This window comes from Portunus trituberculatus, chromosome 9 (genome assembly GCF_017591435.1).
Source record: "Portunus trituberculatus isolate SZX2019 chromosome 9, ASM1759143v1, whole genome shotgun sequence".
NCBI classification, from domain to species: domain Eukaryota; kingdom Metazoa; phylum Arthropoda; class Malacostraca; order Decapoda; family Portunidae; genus Portunus; species Portunus trituberculatus.
In genome coordinates this window covers 900,001-915,000 of record NC_059263.1, presented here as the reverse complement: position 1 = coordinate 915,000, position 15,000 = coordinate 900,001, and the positions used below count along the sequence as shown (strand labels likewise).

Below are 15,000 nucleotides of genomic sequence, written 5' to 3'. Positions count from 1 at the left end.
ATGCTAGGTTATGAATTACAGAAATGCTAGGTTATGAATTACAGAAAAGTCATCACTCTCTCTCTCTCTCTCTCTCTCTCTCTCTCTCTCTCTCTCTCTCTCTCTCTCTCTCTCTCTCTCTCTCTCTCTCTCTCTCTCTCTCTCTCTCTCTCTCTCTCTCTCTCTCTTTAAAGCCACACATGACCTAACCTTCGCTAAACTCGAGGTCACGGCTGCCACACACACACACACACACACACACACACACACACACACACACACACACACACACACACACACACGAAACAAAAGAGGTTTACGTACACAAAATTAACACTGTGCAAAACGTACATGTAATGATGGGAAAGGCGTACACACACACACACACACACACACACACACACACACACACACACACACACACACACACACACACACACACAGGAAGAGGAAGATACAAGTTGTTAAAGGAGATGAGTAAGTATGGAAGAGAGAGAGAGAGAGAGAGAGTTTGTCATATTCCTCTCTCTCTCTCTCTCTCTCTCTCTCTCTCTCTCTCTCTCTCTCTCTCTCTCTTGTTTGCTTCATTCTCCCTTAGGTTAAATTTCGAGATATTTTGCTTCAGTTCAGATTGTTGTGCTGTTTTGAAATTTGAATTCGTATCGTGTGTGTGTGTGTGTGTGTGTGTGTGTGTGTGTGTGTGTGTGTGTGTGATCCTTCTTTTCACAATCGTATGTCTATTTTTTTCTATTTATTTCCTTCTTTCTCTTCTCTTTTTTTTCCATGTGTGTGTGTGTGTGTGTGTGTGTGTGTGTGTGTGTGTGTGTGTGTGTGTGTGTGTGAATTGATTGTCTATAATTAAGTTCAAGGTCAATCTCTCTCTCTCTCTCTCTCTCTCTCTCTCTCTCTCTCTCTCTCTCTCTCTCTCTCTCTCCGGTTTAATACAGTAATTCATGTGTAACTTACTTTTTCGTGTCAAGTGTGTGTGTGTGTGTGTGTGTGTGTGTGTGTGTGTGTGTGTGTGTGTGTGTGTGTGTTTGCAGTCATAACAATTTTTCATATGGACGCTCTCTCTCTCTCTCTCTCTCTCTCTCTCTCTCTCTCTCTCTCTCCCGGTGGTCAGCGGTCACGAATCCCGTTTTGGTCCTGCGCAATTCTCGGATCAGCGCGTCCCAAGGCTGTACTTTGCGCGTTTTCCGGAGTGGGTGCCTTTCCTCCCCCCGAGCGCAGAGAGAGAGAGAGAGAGAGAGAGAGAGAGAGAGAGAGAGAGAGAGAGAGAGAAACAAAGGAAGACAGTAGAAAGAAAGTGAGAGGGAAAAGGAAGGGAAGAGGAAGAAGAGAGGAAATGAGAGAGTAGGAAGGAAAGGAAGAGGAGAAAATTGAAGGAAAAAAAAGGAAAAATAAGAAGACAAGAGGGGGAGGAGAAGGAAGGAGGAATTAGAGGAGGGGGAGGAGGAGGAGGAGAGATAGAAGGAGGAGGAGGAGGAGGAGGAGGAGGAGGAGGAGGAGGAGGAATGGAAGGGAGAGAATGTGGAGGATGGTAAAGAAAGAAAGGAAGGTAAGAGAGAGAGAGAGAGAGAGAGAGAGAGAGAGAGAGAGAGAGAGGTAAAGACTATTATGCTGTTTGGCTAAGAATAGAATTAGAAGGAAACAATGAAATAACAACAATGAGACAGTTTTCTTCTTCTTCTTCTTCTTCTTCTTCTTCTTCTTCTTCTTCTTCTTCTTCTTCTTCTTCTTCTTGTGACCTCTACCTCCTTACTGCTACTACTACTACTACTACTACTACTACTACTACTACTACTACTACTACTACTACTACTACTACTACTACTACTACTACTACTATTAAATTTTTCCTTTAATAATGATGATAAGAAGATGATGATGACCAGTAATTTGAATGTGAAGGAGGAGGAAGAGGAGGAGGAGGAGGAGAAGAAGAAGAAGAAGAAGAAGAAGAAGAAGAAGAAGAAGAAAGAAGAAGAAACAGGAAATGCCAAAATAAATCACCTTAAGTATTTTTATCTCAAATGTTCTCTCTCTCTCTCTCTCTCTCTCTCTCTCTCTCTCTCTCTCTCTCTCTCTCTCTCTCTCTCTCTCTCTCTCTCTCTCCTCTCCTTCTTCTTTCTTTCTCTTCTCTTCTCTCCTCTTCATTCTCCTCCTTCTCTCCATCTCTCTCTGTATTCTCCTTCTTTCTTTCTCTCCTTTATTCTCTTCTCTCTTCTTCTTACTTTTTCTCTCTCCACTTCCTCTCCTCTTCCTTCTTCCTTTTTACTTCTTTCCTTCTAAATCTTCTCTCTCAGTTTTCCTTTCCTCTCTTCCTCCTCCTCCTCCTCCTCCTCCTCCTCCTCCTCCTCCTCCTCCTCCTCCTCCTCTAATTCCTCCTTTCTTGTCCACTTTCTATTATTTTCTTATTTTCTCTCTAATTTCTCTAATTTTCTTTAATTTCCTCCTCTTCCTTTCCTTCCTACTCTCATTTTCTCTCTCTCTCTCTCTCTCTCTCTCTCTCTCTCTCTCTCTCTCTCTCTCTCTCTCTCTCTCTCTCTCTCTCTCTCTCTCTCTCTCTCTCTCTCTCTCTCTCTCTCACTTCCTTTCCCTCTCTTCCTCATCCCTCGTGTGTGTGAAGGAATGTAGGATGCTGGAGGGGAAGGAGGAGGAGGAGGAGGAGGAGGAGGAGGAGGAGGAGGTGGAGGAGGAGGAGGAGGTGGAGGAGGATGGGTGGAAATATAGGAAATGGCAGGGGACATTTCTCATTCTCTCTCTCTCTCTCTCTCTCTCTCTCTCTCTCTCTCTCTCTCTCTCTCTCTCTCTCTCTCTCTCTCTCTCTCTCTCTCTCTCTCTCTCTCTCCATACATAAACACTGCGACTTGTATCTGCTTATGTCATGGAGGAGAAAGAAGAGGAGGAAGAGGAGGAGGAGGAGGAGGAGGAGGAGGAGGAGGAGGAGGAGGAGGAGGAGGAGAAGAAGAGGAGGAGGAGGAGGAAGTGATTTAGAAGGAGAGAATGACACTGTACTGTAATACATAGAGTGAGATGAATGGGAAGAGGAGGAGGAGGAAGAGGAGGAGGAGGAGGAGGAGGAGGAGGAGGAGGAGGAGAAACAATAATAACCTCCAAATATAGAAAATAATAATACACACACTGAATACAATGAAGGAGAAGGAAGAAAGGGAGGAGGAGGAGGAGGAGGAGGAGGAGGAGGAGGAGGAGGAGGAGGAGGAGGAGGTGGTGGTGGTGGTGGTGGTGTCATGTGTTTGTTAAGTGAGTATTGTGGTTTTGCTAAGTGTAAGTAAATTGACAATACATTTTTATATTAACCTCCTCCTCCTCCTCCTCCTCCTCCTCCTCCTCCTCCTCCTCCTCCTCCTCCTCTTCCTTCCTCTTCCACTTTTAACGGGTTGTGGTTATCCTCACGTGGTAGGAGTATGTGGAGGAGCAGCAGGAGGAGGAGGAGGAGGAGGAGGAGGAGGGAGGAGGAGGAGGAGGAGGAGGAGGAGGAGGAGGAGGAGGAGGAGACAGGAAAGAAGGAAAATATATCTGCCATTAAGTGGGCAAGATGAATGAGAGAGAGAGAGAGAGAGAGAGAGAGAGAGAGAGAGAGAGAGAGAGAGAGAGAGAGAGAGAGAGAGAGAACTAAAACATTACTCACTTTTAACTTCCTAGCCACCACCACCACCACAGACCATTGAAGAAAGAGAGAGAGAGAGAGAGAGAGAGAGAGAGAGAGAGAGACTGGTTCACTTAAGTTTAGAGGAACCAGGTTTTCAGGGTAGCAGAGTGACACCCTTAACCCTTAATTTAACACCCTTATGTCTAATTGAAAAGGTTCTGACTGAGCTATATTAAGTGTGTGTGTGTGTGTGTGTGTGTGTGTGTGTGTGTGTGTGTGTGTGTGTGTGGGAAGGTGTTATGAGGTGACACTGTTTTTCCCCCTAGTCATTTTCTTATTTATTCTGAATACTTGCCCTGGTCTGTCTGTCTGTCTGTCTGTGTGTGTCTGTCTGTCTGTCTAGGTCGTTGTGTCTGTGTTTTGTCAGTGTTTTGTCTTTCTTTCTTCTTCTTTTGTTTTTATTTTCTATTTCTGTTTATTTACCTTGATCTCTTGTCCTTGTTTTTCTGTTTGTCTGTGTGGCTCATTTTTCTGGATCGTTCTGTCTGTGTTTTGAATGTTTGTTTGATCTTCATTTCTTGTTTTTTTGTTTTGTTTTTCTCCATATTTCTGTATTTGTCTTAGTTTTGTTTTTATTGATGTTTGTTTGTGTTCCATTCTTGGCTGGGTTTGTCTGTTTTGTTTTGTCTTATTCGTGTTTGTGTCTTAAATGTTTCTTTTTTTTATCTATTTTTTTTTATAATATTAGTTTTTTATTTCATTTCTTTCTGTATTTTGTTTGACTTTCTGTATGTAAGTTCCTTCCTTTCACATCTTTTCTTGTCTTTCTTCTTTCTTCTTTTTTTTGTTTTATTTCTCTATTTGTTCTAATTCTCTTTTACTTTTATTTTAATTTCTCGTTTTTTTTTCCTGTGCTTTATTTTAACTTTCGTACTAAAACTCTTCCCTTTTCATCTTTTTTTTTTCTTCTCCCTTTTTTCTTGTTTATCGATTTAGTTCTAGTTTCTCTTACTTTTATTTGAATATCTCAATTTTTTTTTCCCTTCTCAACTATTTCTACGTAAAATCTCTCTTTCATCTTATTTTCTCACCATTCTTCCCCTTCTCTCTACATAAGACGTGAAAAAAAAAAAAAAACGTAGACAAACCTAAAATAAAAAAAAAAAACACCAAGGAACACATTGTCATAAAGAGTGAAAGACGTGCATTGCTACTCTTGGGTACTCCTTGTTCTGGCTGGTCTTGGTATGCCGCGGTCCGTCTCTCGCCTTATCCCACCGCTGCCACCACTTGTATGCCGACGCTATTAGTGGCGAGGGAGAGGTGGAAGCAAACACTATCAAACAGACCAAACAGACATCAGCACGTTTGGTTTGGTCGTTTAGTGTTCCTTATCAGAGAGAGAGAGAGAGAGAGAGAGAGAGAGTTATTTTAAAGTTTATGGTCATTTTATTCATTTTTAGCATTTTTTTCAGAATGGGTAACTGGTACGTCTCTCTCTCTCTCTCTCTCTCTCTCTCTCTCTCTCTCTCTCTCTCTCTCTCTCTCTCTCTCTCTCTCTCTCTCTCTCTCTCTCTTACTCACTCACTTAACCCCTTCACTTTTCCACTTTAGCACCGTGTCATTGAGTCCACCTTTCTCATCTCCTTGCATCTTCCTCCTCCTCCTCCTCCTCCTCCTCCTCCTCCTTTCATTCCTCCTCCTCCTCCTCCTCATCGCTCTCTCTCTCTCTCTCTCTCTCTCTCTCTCTCTCTCTCTCTCTCTCTCTCTCTCTCTCTCTCTCTCTCTCTCTCTCTCTCTCTCTCTCTCTCTCTCTCTCTCTCTCTCTCTCTCTCTCTCTCTCAATTTCTCCTTCATTACAACCTATTTAGTTCTCATCATCTCTCTCACAGTTTAATTCTCTCTCTCTCTCTCTCTCTCTCTCTCTCTCTCTCTCTCTCTCTCTCTCTCTCTCTCTCTCTCTCTCTCTCTCTCTCTCTCTCTCTCTCTCTCTCTCTAGGACACCCACGCCAATTCCCATCTCAACCCATATACTTCTCTCCTCCTTATTCTCCTCCTCCTCCTCCTCCTCCTCCTCCTCCTCCTCCTCCTCCTCCTCCTCCTCCTCCCTACCACCACCAGCATTTTACATCTTGACACTAGCTAAGTTGGGGGTGATGGAGGGGCTGGGGTGGGGTGGGGGGTGGAGGGGTGTTTGTTTGTAAGGGGTGATAAGGTTCTCTCTCTCTCTCTCTCTCTCTCTCTCTCTCTCTCTCTCTCTCTCTCTCTCTCTCTCTCTCTCTCTCTCTCTCTCTGGTGAGGTCACGGATTTTGAGTACTTGCAATGAGAGAGAGAGAGAGAGAGAGAGAGAGAGAGAGAGAAAACAGGAAATCCTCAAATTCATATGTGCGTAAGTAACCTCAACACACACACACACACACACACACACACACACACACACACACACACACACACACACACACACACACACACACACACACACACACACACACGTAGCTATGTGGTCAGGACGATGGGAAAATATGTAGATCTTTTTTTTTTTTTCCTTCTTCTTCTTAACATATTCTACTCAAAACGGGGGAGTGTGTGTGTGTGTGTGTGTGTGTGTGTGTGTGTGTGTGTGTGTGTGTGTGTGTGTGTGTGTGCGTGCGGGGCGACAGATGGGATGGAGACTGTTGTTGTTGTTGTTGTTGTTGTTTGATTTTTAATTTATTCCTCTTCCGTCTTGTTTTTTTTTTTCCTCTTTTTGTTATTTATTTATTAGTTTCGTGTTTCTGTTTATTTGTTTATTTTTGTTGTTGTTGTTTTATGTTTTCTTTTTCAGTCTATCTGTTTGTTGATATTTTGCTCCTTGTTGTTGTTGTTGTTGTTGTTGTTGTTGTTGTTGTTGTTGTTGTTGCTAATTTTTTTCTTCCTCTTTTTCTATTTTTTTTTTTTTTTTTTTTCTTTTATTTGTCTTATTTTTTTTATCTATCTTTATTTACCATGCTTCTTATTTCCTCCTCCTCCTCCTCCTCCTCCTCCTCTTCCTCCTCCTCCTCCTCCTCCTCCTCCTCCTTCAGACAGAAAGAATGAAAAAAAAAAAAATGCAGACGGTTAACATTTTCTTTTTTTTTCTTTTCTTTCTTTCAGTGTTTTTTTTTTTTTTTTTCAAGATAAGCGTTCGAATGCGCTACTAAAATCCCTGTTATTCTCGCTAAGTTATCGTTGTGTGGTGACGATTGGTGCCTGTACTATCAACTCTATGACGCCACACGAGCCACGAGCCTATTAATTATTACACATATATATTTTTTTCTGTATTATTCCCTCATATTAGTTTATATATTTTATCTTTCACATTGTATTGTTTTTTTTTTATATATATATATTTACCGTACTTATATCTGTCTATCTATTTATCTGTCTATCTATTTATCTATCTATCTATCTATCTATCTACACTACAAGTCCATCATTATAATATACGTTTTATTTTTGTGTATTTCTTTTTCTTTCATATTTTTTTCTCTCTATTTCACACTATTTTACTATTTATATATTCACTTATATTTATTTCAATCTATCAATGTCTCTACAGTACAAGCCTATCCATACTTATACATATAATTTCTGTATGTATTCTCTTCGTACCACAGTTATTGTTTCTATATCTACCTACTTATCATGTCTTTAATTATCAATATCTACACCTTTCTATCTATCTATCCATTTATGTATGTATTATTATCATTTGTGCAGTATTAACATCAATTTACGGTCGTTTTCTTAATTCACCACCACCACCACCATTACGTTACAAGTGTGTTAAGTAAAGAGGGAGTGAGTTGTGTCTTCCCCGTTATGGTCTGTAGGTAAATAATTGAGTGAGTGAGTGAGTGAGTGAGTGAGGAAGCATTGCGTGTGGTTGATGGTTACAGGAGACGAGATTATGTCATTTGTTTAAGGAAGTTTGAATTTTCTTGGCGCTTTATAGACTGAATTATGTAAAAGATTATACGTTTCTCTTTTTGCGTTGAGGTAAACGAGGATTTATTACATTTTAGCTCTCCAAATTACGTAAAATATGAGTTTTGTTGTATTTCGTCTGAGGTAAGATGGGATTTACTTCCTTGTAATTATATAAGAGATCAGATTGACTTTTTCTTTCTTTTTTTTTTTCTTCCTTTAGTTCATATGTTTATTTTCTTTATTATCTATATTTATCTATCTGTTTGATTTATTTTCGGTTATAATCGCGTCAACATCTGGTCATTGATATACTAAACAGAATAAACCAACACGATTCCTGTCAAATTCTTCTTTTTTTTATATATAATTTCCACTCAAGTCTTGTCAGTGTTTCATGATTTTTAAGAGTGTTTCTCCAGTTAATAATGTAGAAATCTTATCACTTTGCCTCTAGAACAGTATAGAAATCTTAAAATCACTCTTCTTTCTCATTACGACTGTTTTCCAAGGCGACATATTAGATTACCAGAATTTTTAAGAGTGTTTCTCCAGTTAATAATGTAGAAATCTTGTCACTTTGCCTCTAGAACAATATATAAATCCTTAAAATCGCTCTTCTCTCTCATTACGACTGTTTCCAAGGATTTTTAAGAGTTTCTCCAGTTAATAATGTAGAAATCTTGTCACTTTGCCTCTAGAACAGTATAGAAATCCTTAAAATCGCTCTTCTTTCTCATTACGACTGTTTTCCAAGGCGACATATTAGATTACCAAGATTTTTAAGAGTGTTTCTTCAGTTAATATGTAGAAATCTTATCACTTTGCCTCTAGAACAGTATAGAAATCTTAAAATCACTCTTCTTTCTCATTACGACTGTTTTCCAAGGCCACAAAGATGATTACCAAGATTTTTAAGAGTGTTTCTCCAGTTAATATGTAGAAATCTTGTCACTTTGCCTCTAGAACAGTATAGAAATCTTAAAATCGCTCTTCTCTCTCACCGCGACTGTTTTCCAAGGCCACAAAGATGATTAGCGGGATTTTTAAGAGTTTCTCCGATTAATAATGTAGAAATCTTGTCACTTTGCCTCTAGAACAGTATAGAAATCTTAAAATCACTCTTCTCTCTCATTACGACTGTTTTCCAAGGCGACATATTAGATTACCAGAATTTTTAAGAGTGTTTCTCCAGTTAATAATGTAGAAATCTTGTCACTTTGCCTCTAGAACAGTATAGAAATCTTAAAATCACTCTTCTTTCTCATTACGACTGTTTTCCAAGGCGACATATTAGATTAGCGGGATTTTTAAGAGTGTTTCTCCAGTTAATAATGTAGAAATCTTATCACTTTGCCTCTAGAACAGTATAGAAATCCTTAAAATCGCTCTTCTCTCTCATTACGACTGTTTTCCAAGGCCACAAAGATGATTACCAAGATTTTTAAGAGTGTTTCTCCAGTTAATAATGTAGAAATCTTATCACTTTGCCTCTAGAACAGTATAGAAATCTTAAAATCACTCTTCTTTCTCATTACGACTGTTTTCCAAGGCGACATATTAGATTAGCGGGATTTTTAAGAGTGTTTCTCCAGTTAATAATGTAGAAATCTTGTCACTTTGCCTCTAGAACAGTATAGAAATCTTAAAATCGCTCTTCTCTCTTACCGCGACTGTTTTCCAAGGTCACAAAGATGATTAGCGGGATTTTTAAGAGTGTTTCTCCAGTTAATAATGTAGAAATCTTATCACTCTACCTCTAGAACCGTAAAAAAAAAACCACCTGTATAACTCCTTCACTACCAGGAAACATTTTCATATATATTTTGGTGATTCTGCTGATTGTATACAGCTTCAAAAACTTATGTGAGGGATAGAAATAGTGAAGACTCTGGCCATTAATTAATCTTCTGACCTCCATAGACCCTTCCTAATGTACGTAAAATCGTCTAATCACACCCAAACTCAGGAAAGAAATGTGTCTCACTACTAAAGGGGTTCAAAACTTGTGTCCATTTAAATAAAGCCTTTTTTTTTTTTTTTTTTTTTTTTTTTTTGAAGTAGTGAAGGTGAAGCACTGGGAAGTTTGGCAATACGAGTCACAGTACTGAACAAACTAAGTGAAGTTAGGAGAAGTTAGGTGAAGTTAGGTGAAGTTAGGTGAAGTTAGGAGAAGTTAGGAAAAGTTAGGTGAAGGTAGGAGAAGTTAGGGGAAGTTAGGTGAAGTTAGAAGTTAGGTGAAGTTACGAGAAGTTAGGTGCAGTTAGGTGAAGTTAGGTGAAGTTAGGAGAAGTTAGGTGAAATTAGAAGTTAGGTGAAGTTACGAGAAGTTAGGTGCAGTTAGGAGAAGTTACGAGAAGTTAGGTGAAGTTATGAGAAGTTAGGAGAAGTTAGGTGCAGTTAGGAGAAGTTAGGTGAAGTTACGAGAAGTTAGGTGAAGTTACGAGAAGTTAGGTGAAGTTATGAAAAGTTAGGTGAAGTTATGAGAAGTTAGGTGAAGTTATGAGAAGTTAGGTGAAGTTAGGAGAAGTTACGTTAGTTCAGATCGCTATTCAGTAATGTCACATCACCCACCACACCCCCTCCACCCGCCCGGCTCCTCCACGACCACTAATGACGGGCCAGGTAAGGGAGGGGACACCTGTAATTAGCGTGGGGGATTGGGGGGGATGGATACCTGTCTAACGGGGCTCACCTCAACTTGCGAGAAGGACACAACCATTATTATTATTATTATTATTATTATTATTATTATTATTATTATTATTATTATTATTGGTACTACTACTACTACTACTACTACTACTACTACTACTACTACTACTACTACTACTACTACTGCTGCTGCTGCTGCTATTACTGCTGTCGTTATTATTATTATTATTATTATTATTATTATTATTATTATTATTATTATTAGTAGTAGCAGTAGTAATAGTAGTAGTAGTTGTAGTTATTGTTGTTGATGTGTTTTTATGTTTGCCTGTTTAAAACTTCTTCTTCTTCTTCTTCTTCTTCTTCTTCTTCTTCTTCTTCTTCCTCCTCCTTCTTCTTTTTCATCATCATCATCTTCTTCTTCTTCTTCTTCTTCTTCTTCTTCTTCTTCTTCTTCTTCTTCTTCTTCTTCTTCTTCTTCTTCTCCTCCTCCTCCTCCTCCTCCTCCTCCTCCTCCTCCTCCTCCTCCTCCTCCTCCTCCTCCTCCTCCTCCTCCTCTTCTTCGTCTATCTGTCTATCTATCAATCAGTCAATCGATCTACCTACAGTATATCTCCCGTTGTGTGTGTGTGTGTGTGTGTGTGTGTGTGTGTGTGTGTGTGTGTGTGTGTGTGTGTGTGTGTGTGTGTGAGCGCGCGAGCCTCACAGTTATACACAATGCCATAAAAGACCAACACTTCGTGACTGACTGAGTGAGTGAGTGTCTTTCTTTCTTTGTGTGTGTCTGTCTTTCATTTATCGCTTGTTTGTTATCTATTATCCACGTTCCTTCTCCTCATTCCGCACTTCTGTCATTCCTCATCTCTCATTTCCTCTCATTCCGTTCTCTTTGCTTGACATTCTTCTCATTCTTTTTTTTTTTTCCTTATTCCTTTCTCCTGTCATTTCTTCTCTTCTCTCGTATCATTCTCTTTCATTCCCATTCTCTCACTCCTTCTTCTCATTCATTCCCTTTGTCTCGTTTCCATTCCTCTCATTCCTTTTCATTCCTACTTCTTATTCCTTCTCCTTCTTCCTTGTCCTCTCATTCCTCTTCTTCATTTTTCATTCCTTCTCCTTCTTCCTTTTCCTCTCATTCCTCTGACAGCTAATGAAAGTAAAGAAAGACAGACAGACAGACAGACAGACAGGGAGGGAGGAACAGCACTGACAGCTAACAAAAGTACAGACAGACAGACAGACAGGAAAGAACAGCAATGACAATAAAAATCAAGAAAAACACAGACATACATACAGACAGACAGACGGTGGGGGAACAGCACTGACAGCTATAGTAAAGGTAATTGAAGTGAAGCAGAGAATGAGGCGTGAGACAGGAAGCCACAATGAAGCGAACACCTGTCCATCTCCAGCACACACACACACACACACACACACACACACACGGCAGGCAGTTCTTGGCGTCCTAAACAAACACACCTTCACATAACCAACCCATTCTGTTTTCTCTCTCTTTTTTATTTATTTTTGATTTTTCTTCTTTTTTTTTTTTTAATCCTACCTCTATCAAAGGGGGGGTGGGGCGGCGTTCCAGGATTTATTTTAGTAGTTCGTGTTTTTTCTTTTTTTTTTTTTCTATTTTTTGTTTTAGTTTTTGTTTGTTTTTATTTCCTTTCTTCTTTTTTTTTTCTTCATTAAGATCAAAACAAACACGCGTCAAATGATTCAGTGTTTTTTTTCTTTCTTTTTTTATCTCCACTCTATTAAGGCAGCTCGTGTTTTTTTTTTTTTTTATTTATTTCGATTTCCTCTTTGTTTTTTTTATATATATATATATTTGTTAAGGTCCAAAGCAAACACGCCTCAAATGATCAAGTGTTTTTATTTTCCTTTATTTTTTTTTTAGTGTTTGTTCAAGTTTTTTTTTTTCTCTTCCTTATTCATTTTCATTTTTAATCTGTTTTTTTTTTCTTCTTACTTGTACGTTTTTATTTTATTTTATTTTTAAGTGTGTAAGGAAGTTTTTTTTTCTTTTGTTGTTAATCTATTTGTTTTGTTTTGTTTTGTGCATTTCTAACTGTTTTCAATGCTTGTTTATATCTATACGTTGATTTCTTTTTATTTTTCCGTTTCTATCCGTCTGTTTTCTTTCACCTGCTTTTATTTATTTAGTTTTTTACACTTCTATTGCTTCTATTTACCTTTTGCTATCTATCCATCTAGTATCTACCTACCTATCTATCTATCTATCTATCAATCCACCAATATGTCTACTTATTCACTAATCCCACCAATAAATACATTTCAATCAATCACTCACACATCCATCAAACTTTAATTACATATCCGCCTATTTCATCCACCTATTTGTTTTATCTATCCCCTAACACTCACCACCCATCAAAAAATCATCTGGCTTTTAATTACACATCCATTCATTTCCACCGGTAAGACAGCACTACACCTGCAGGCCTCGCTCCCCTGGTAGGTGTGGAGTGGAGGGCTTCGCTGGGATAGGCTTGGCTCCAGGAAGCTTTCACGGGTGGGTGGCCGCGTCTGGTAATAACCGTATTCTGAAACGCCTCTCTACCGCACTTCCACTACATTCAAAAGGCTCTATGTTGATGTTGCACGGGTTTTCAAGAGTGGTTTTACGGTTCTAGTGACGGATTAGTTAAAGTTTCTTCGTTATTAGCAGGAGAAATAGTATTGGGGATTGGTTTTATGGTTCTAGTGGCAGATTAGTTAAAGTTTCTTCGTTATTAGTAGAAGAAACTGTATTGGGAGCTTTAATAATGGTCGTATTGAGAGGGTAAAGTGTCTCATTACTGATTTGCATCTCCACTACATTCCAATAACTCTAGTTGTGATGTTGCATGGTTTTTTATGGTTCTAGTGACAGATTAGTGAAGTATTTTCGGTTTTAATTGTCAAAACACTCATGGGAGACAGAATGATACTAATGTTTTTGGGAGGGTGTTTTAAAATAGTCGTGGTGAGAGAGTAAAATGTTTCTGAATACTGATTTGCACCTCTACCACAGTCAAAAAGCTCTAGTTGAAGTTACTCGGGGTTCTAAGAGTGTGTTTTTACGTTTCTCGGGACAAATCAATCAAGTTTCTTCGTTCTAATAGGAAAATCGTCTTGGAACTTTGAAAATGGTCGTAATGAGAGACCAAAGCGTTTCTCAAGGCAATACTGATTTAAGTTTCTACTACATATTTTAAAACCGTTTAGTTTATGTTGCATGGCTTATAACAGAGTGTTTTTTACGGTTCTAGTGACAGATTAACGATGTATTTTCTTTATGAGCAGATGAAACACTCATGGGAACCCGGGTCATCGTATCTGTGAGCTTTGAAAATATAGCCGTGATGAAAGACTGGGAGAGGTAGTGTAAGAGTTTTTGAATACTATATAGCCTATACCGCCACACCACACCCACATGTCGGTATTTGGCGCGCTTCGTAACAGTGGTGCGCTAGTGGCCGTGTACCGCAGCCTGTCACTTAACTACACCTAAATGTCTTTATTGTTTTTTTTTTCCTTTGTTTTCTTTCTGAGTTTATTTGAAGAATGAAAATAATAAAGAAAACCTGAAGTGAAATTTCTTAATACCAAAAATTAAGTCACGTTCAAAACAACCTTGGCTAACACACACACACACACACACACACACACACACACACACACACACACACACACACACACACACACACACACGAGGTCAGTCCATCTGCTGTGTACTGACAAGGCAAGGTCAGTTTAGAAAGATAGACAGTCTCTCTCTCTCTCTCTCTCTCTCTCTCTCTCTCTCTCTCTCTCTCTCTCTCTCTTGGTTATTAGTTGATATTTTCTATTCCTTTCACCTTTTTACCTCCTCCTCCTCCTCCTCCTCCTCCTCCTCCTCCTCCTCCTCCTCCTCCTTCTTCTTTCCTTCCTCCTCCTTCTCCTTCTCCTTCTCCTCCTCCTCCTCCTCCTCCTCCTCCTCCTCCTCCTCCTCCTCCTCCTCCTCCTCCTCCTCCTCCTCCTCCTCCTCCTCCTCCTCCTCCTCCTCCTCCTCCTCCTCCTCCTCCTCCTCCTCCTCCTCCTCCTCCTCCTATCGCTCACTCCCATTAGGCGTACCAAAGTGGCACTGCTCGAGAGAGAGAGAGAGAGAGAGAGAGAGAGAGAGAGAGAGAGAGAGAGAATATTGCTTAGTGGCTTTACTGATATAACAAAGTAGTCGTGTGTGTGTGTGTGTGTGTGTGTGTGTGTGTGTGTGTGTGTGTGTGTGTGTGTGTGTGTGTTTAGAACCGATAAAAGACACAAAACACAACAATTTAAGGCCAATTCAGACTGAACACCAGGAGGCAACCGCATAATTTACGGCCTTTCAGAGAGAGAGAGAGAGAGAGAGAGAGAGAGAGAGAGAGAGGAGAGGGAGAGAGATAACAGGTGGTATATACAGAACAGTGCTGACAATAGCATAGGCTTGACATGACGAAGAGTATGCTGAGTGTGTGTGTGTGTGTGTGTGTGTGTGTGTGTGTGTGTGTGTGTGTGTGTGTGTGTGTGTGTGTGTGTGTGTGTGTGCAATTTTCATCCTAGATAGACAAATGCATAAACACATAATACATACTCTCTCTCTCTCTCTCTCTCTCTCTCTCTCTCTCTCTCTCTCTCTCTCTCTCTCTCTCTCTCTCTCTCTCTCAAGTGGGAGGGATGGAAAGTTGTGAAGAAGATGAAAAAGAGAAATGGGGAGAGAGAGAGAGAGAGAGAGAGAGAGAGAGAGAGAGAGAGAGAAAAAAAAAAATAGGTGATA

The 15,000-nt window shown here is 39.6% G+C and overlaps 1 protein-coding gene across 2 annotated transcripts in view; it reads left to right on the top strand.

The window, feature by feature from the left end:
- The window catches only part of LOC123501607 (serine/arginine repetitive matrix protein 1-like), a 49,004-nt gene that overhangs the window by 14,287 nt on the left and 19,717 nt on the right, over nucleotides 1-15,000 (top strand). Inside the window, exon 1 of one of the 2 annotated variants that reach the window (XM_045250547.1) lies at nucleotides 1,550-1,584. The exons of the other annotated variant lie outside the window; for it this stretch is intronic. The gene's annotated coding sequence lies outside the window, so the exon portion shown is untranslated. Of the gene's footprint in view, nucleotides 1-1,549; nucleotides 1,585-15,000 lie in introns of those variants that run through there. 2 annotated transcript variants of the gene reach the window in all.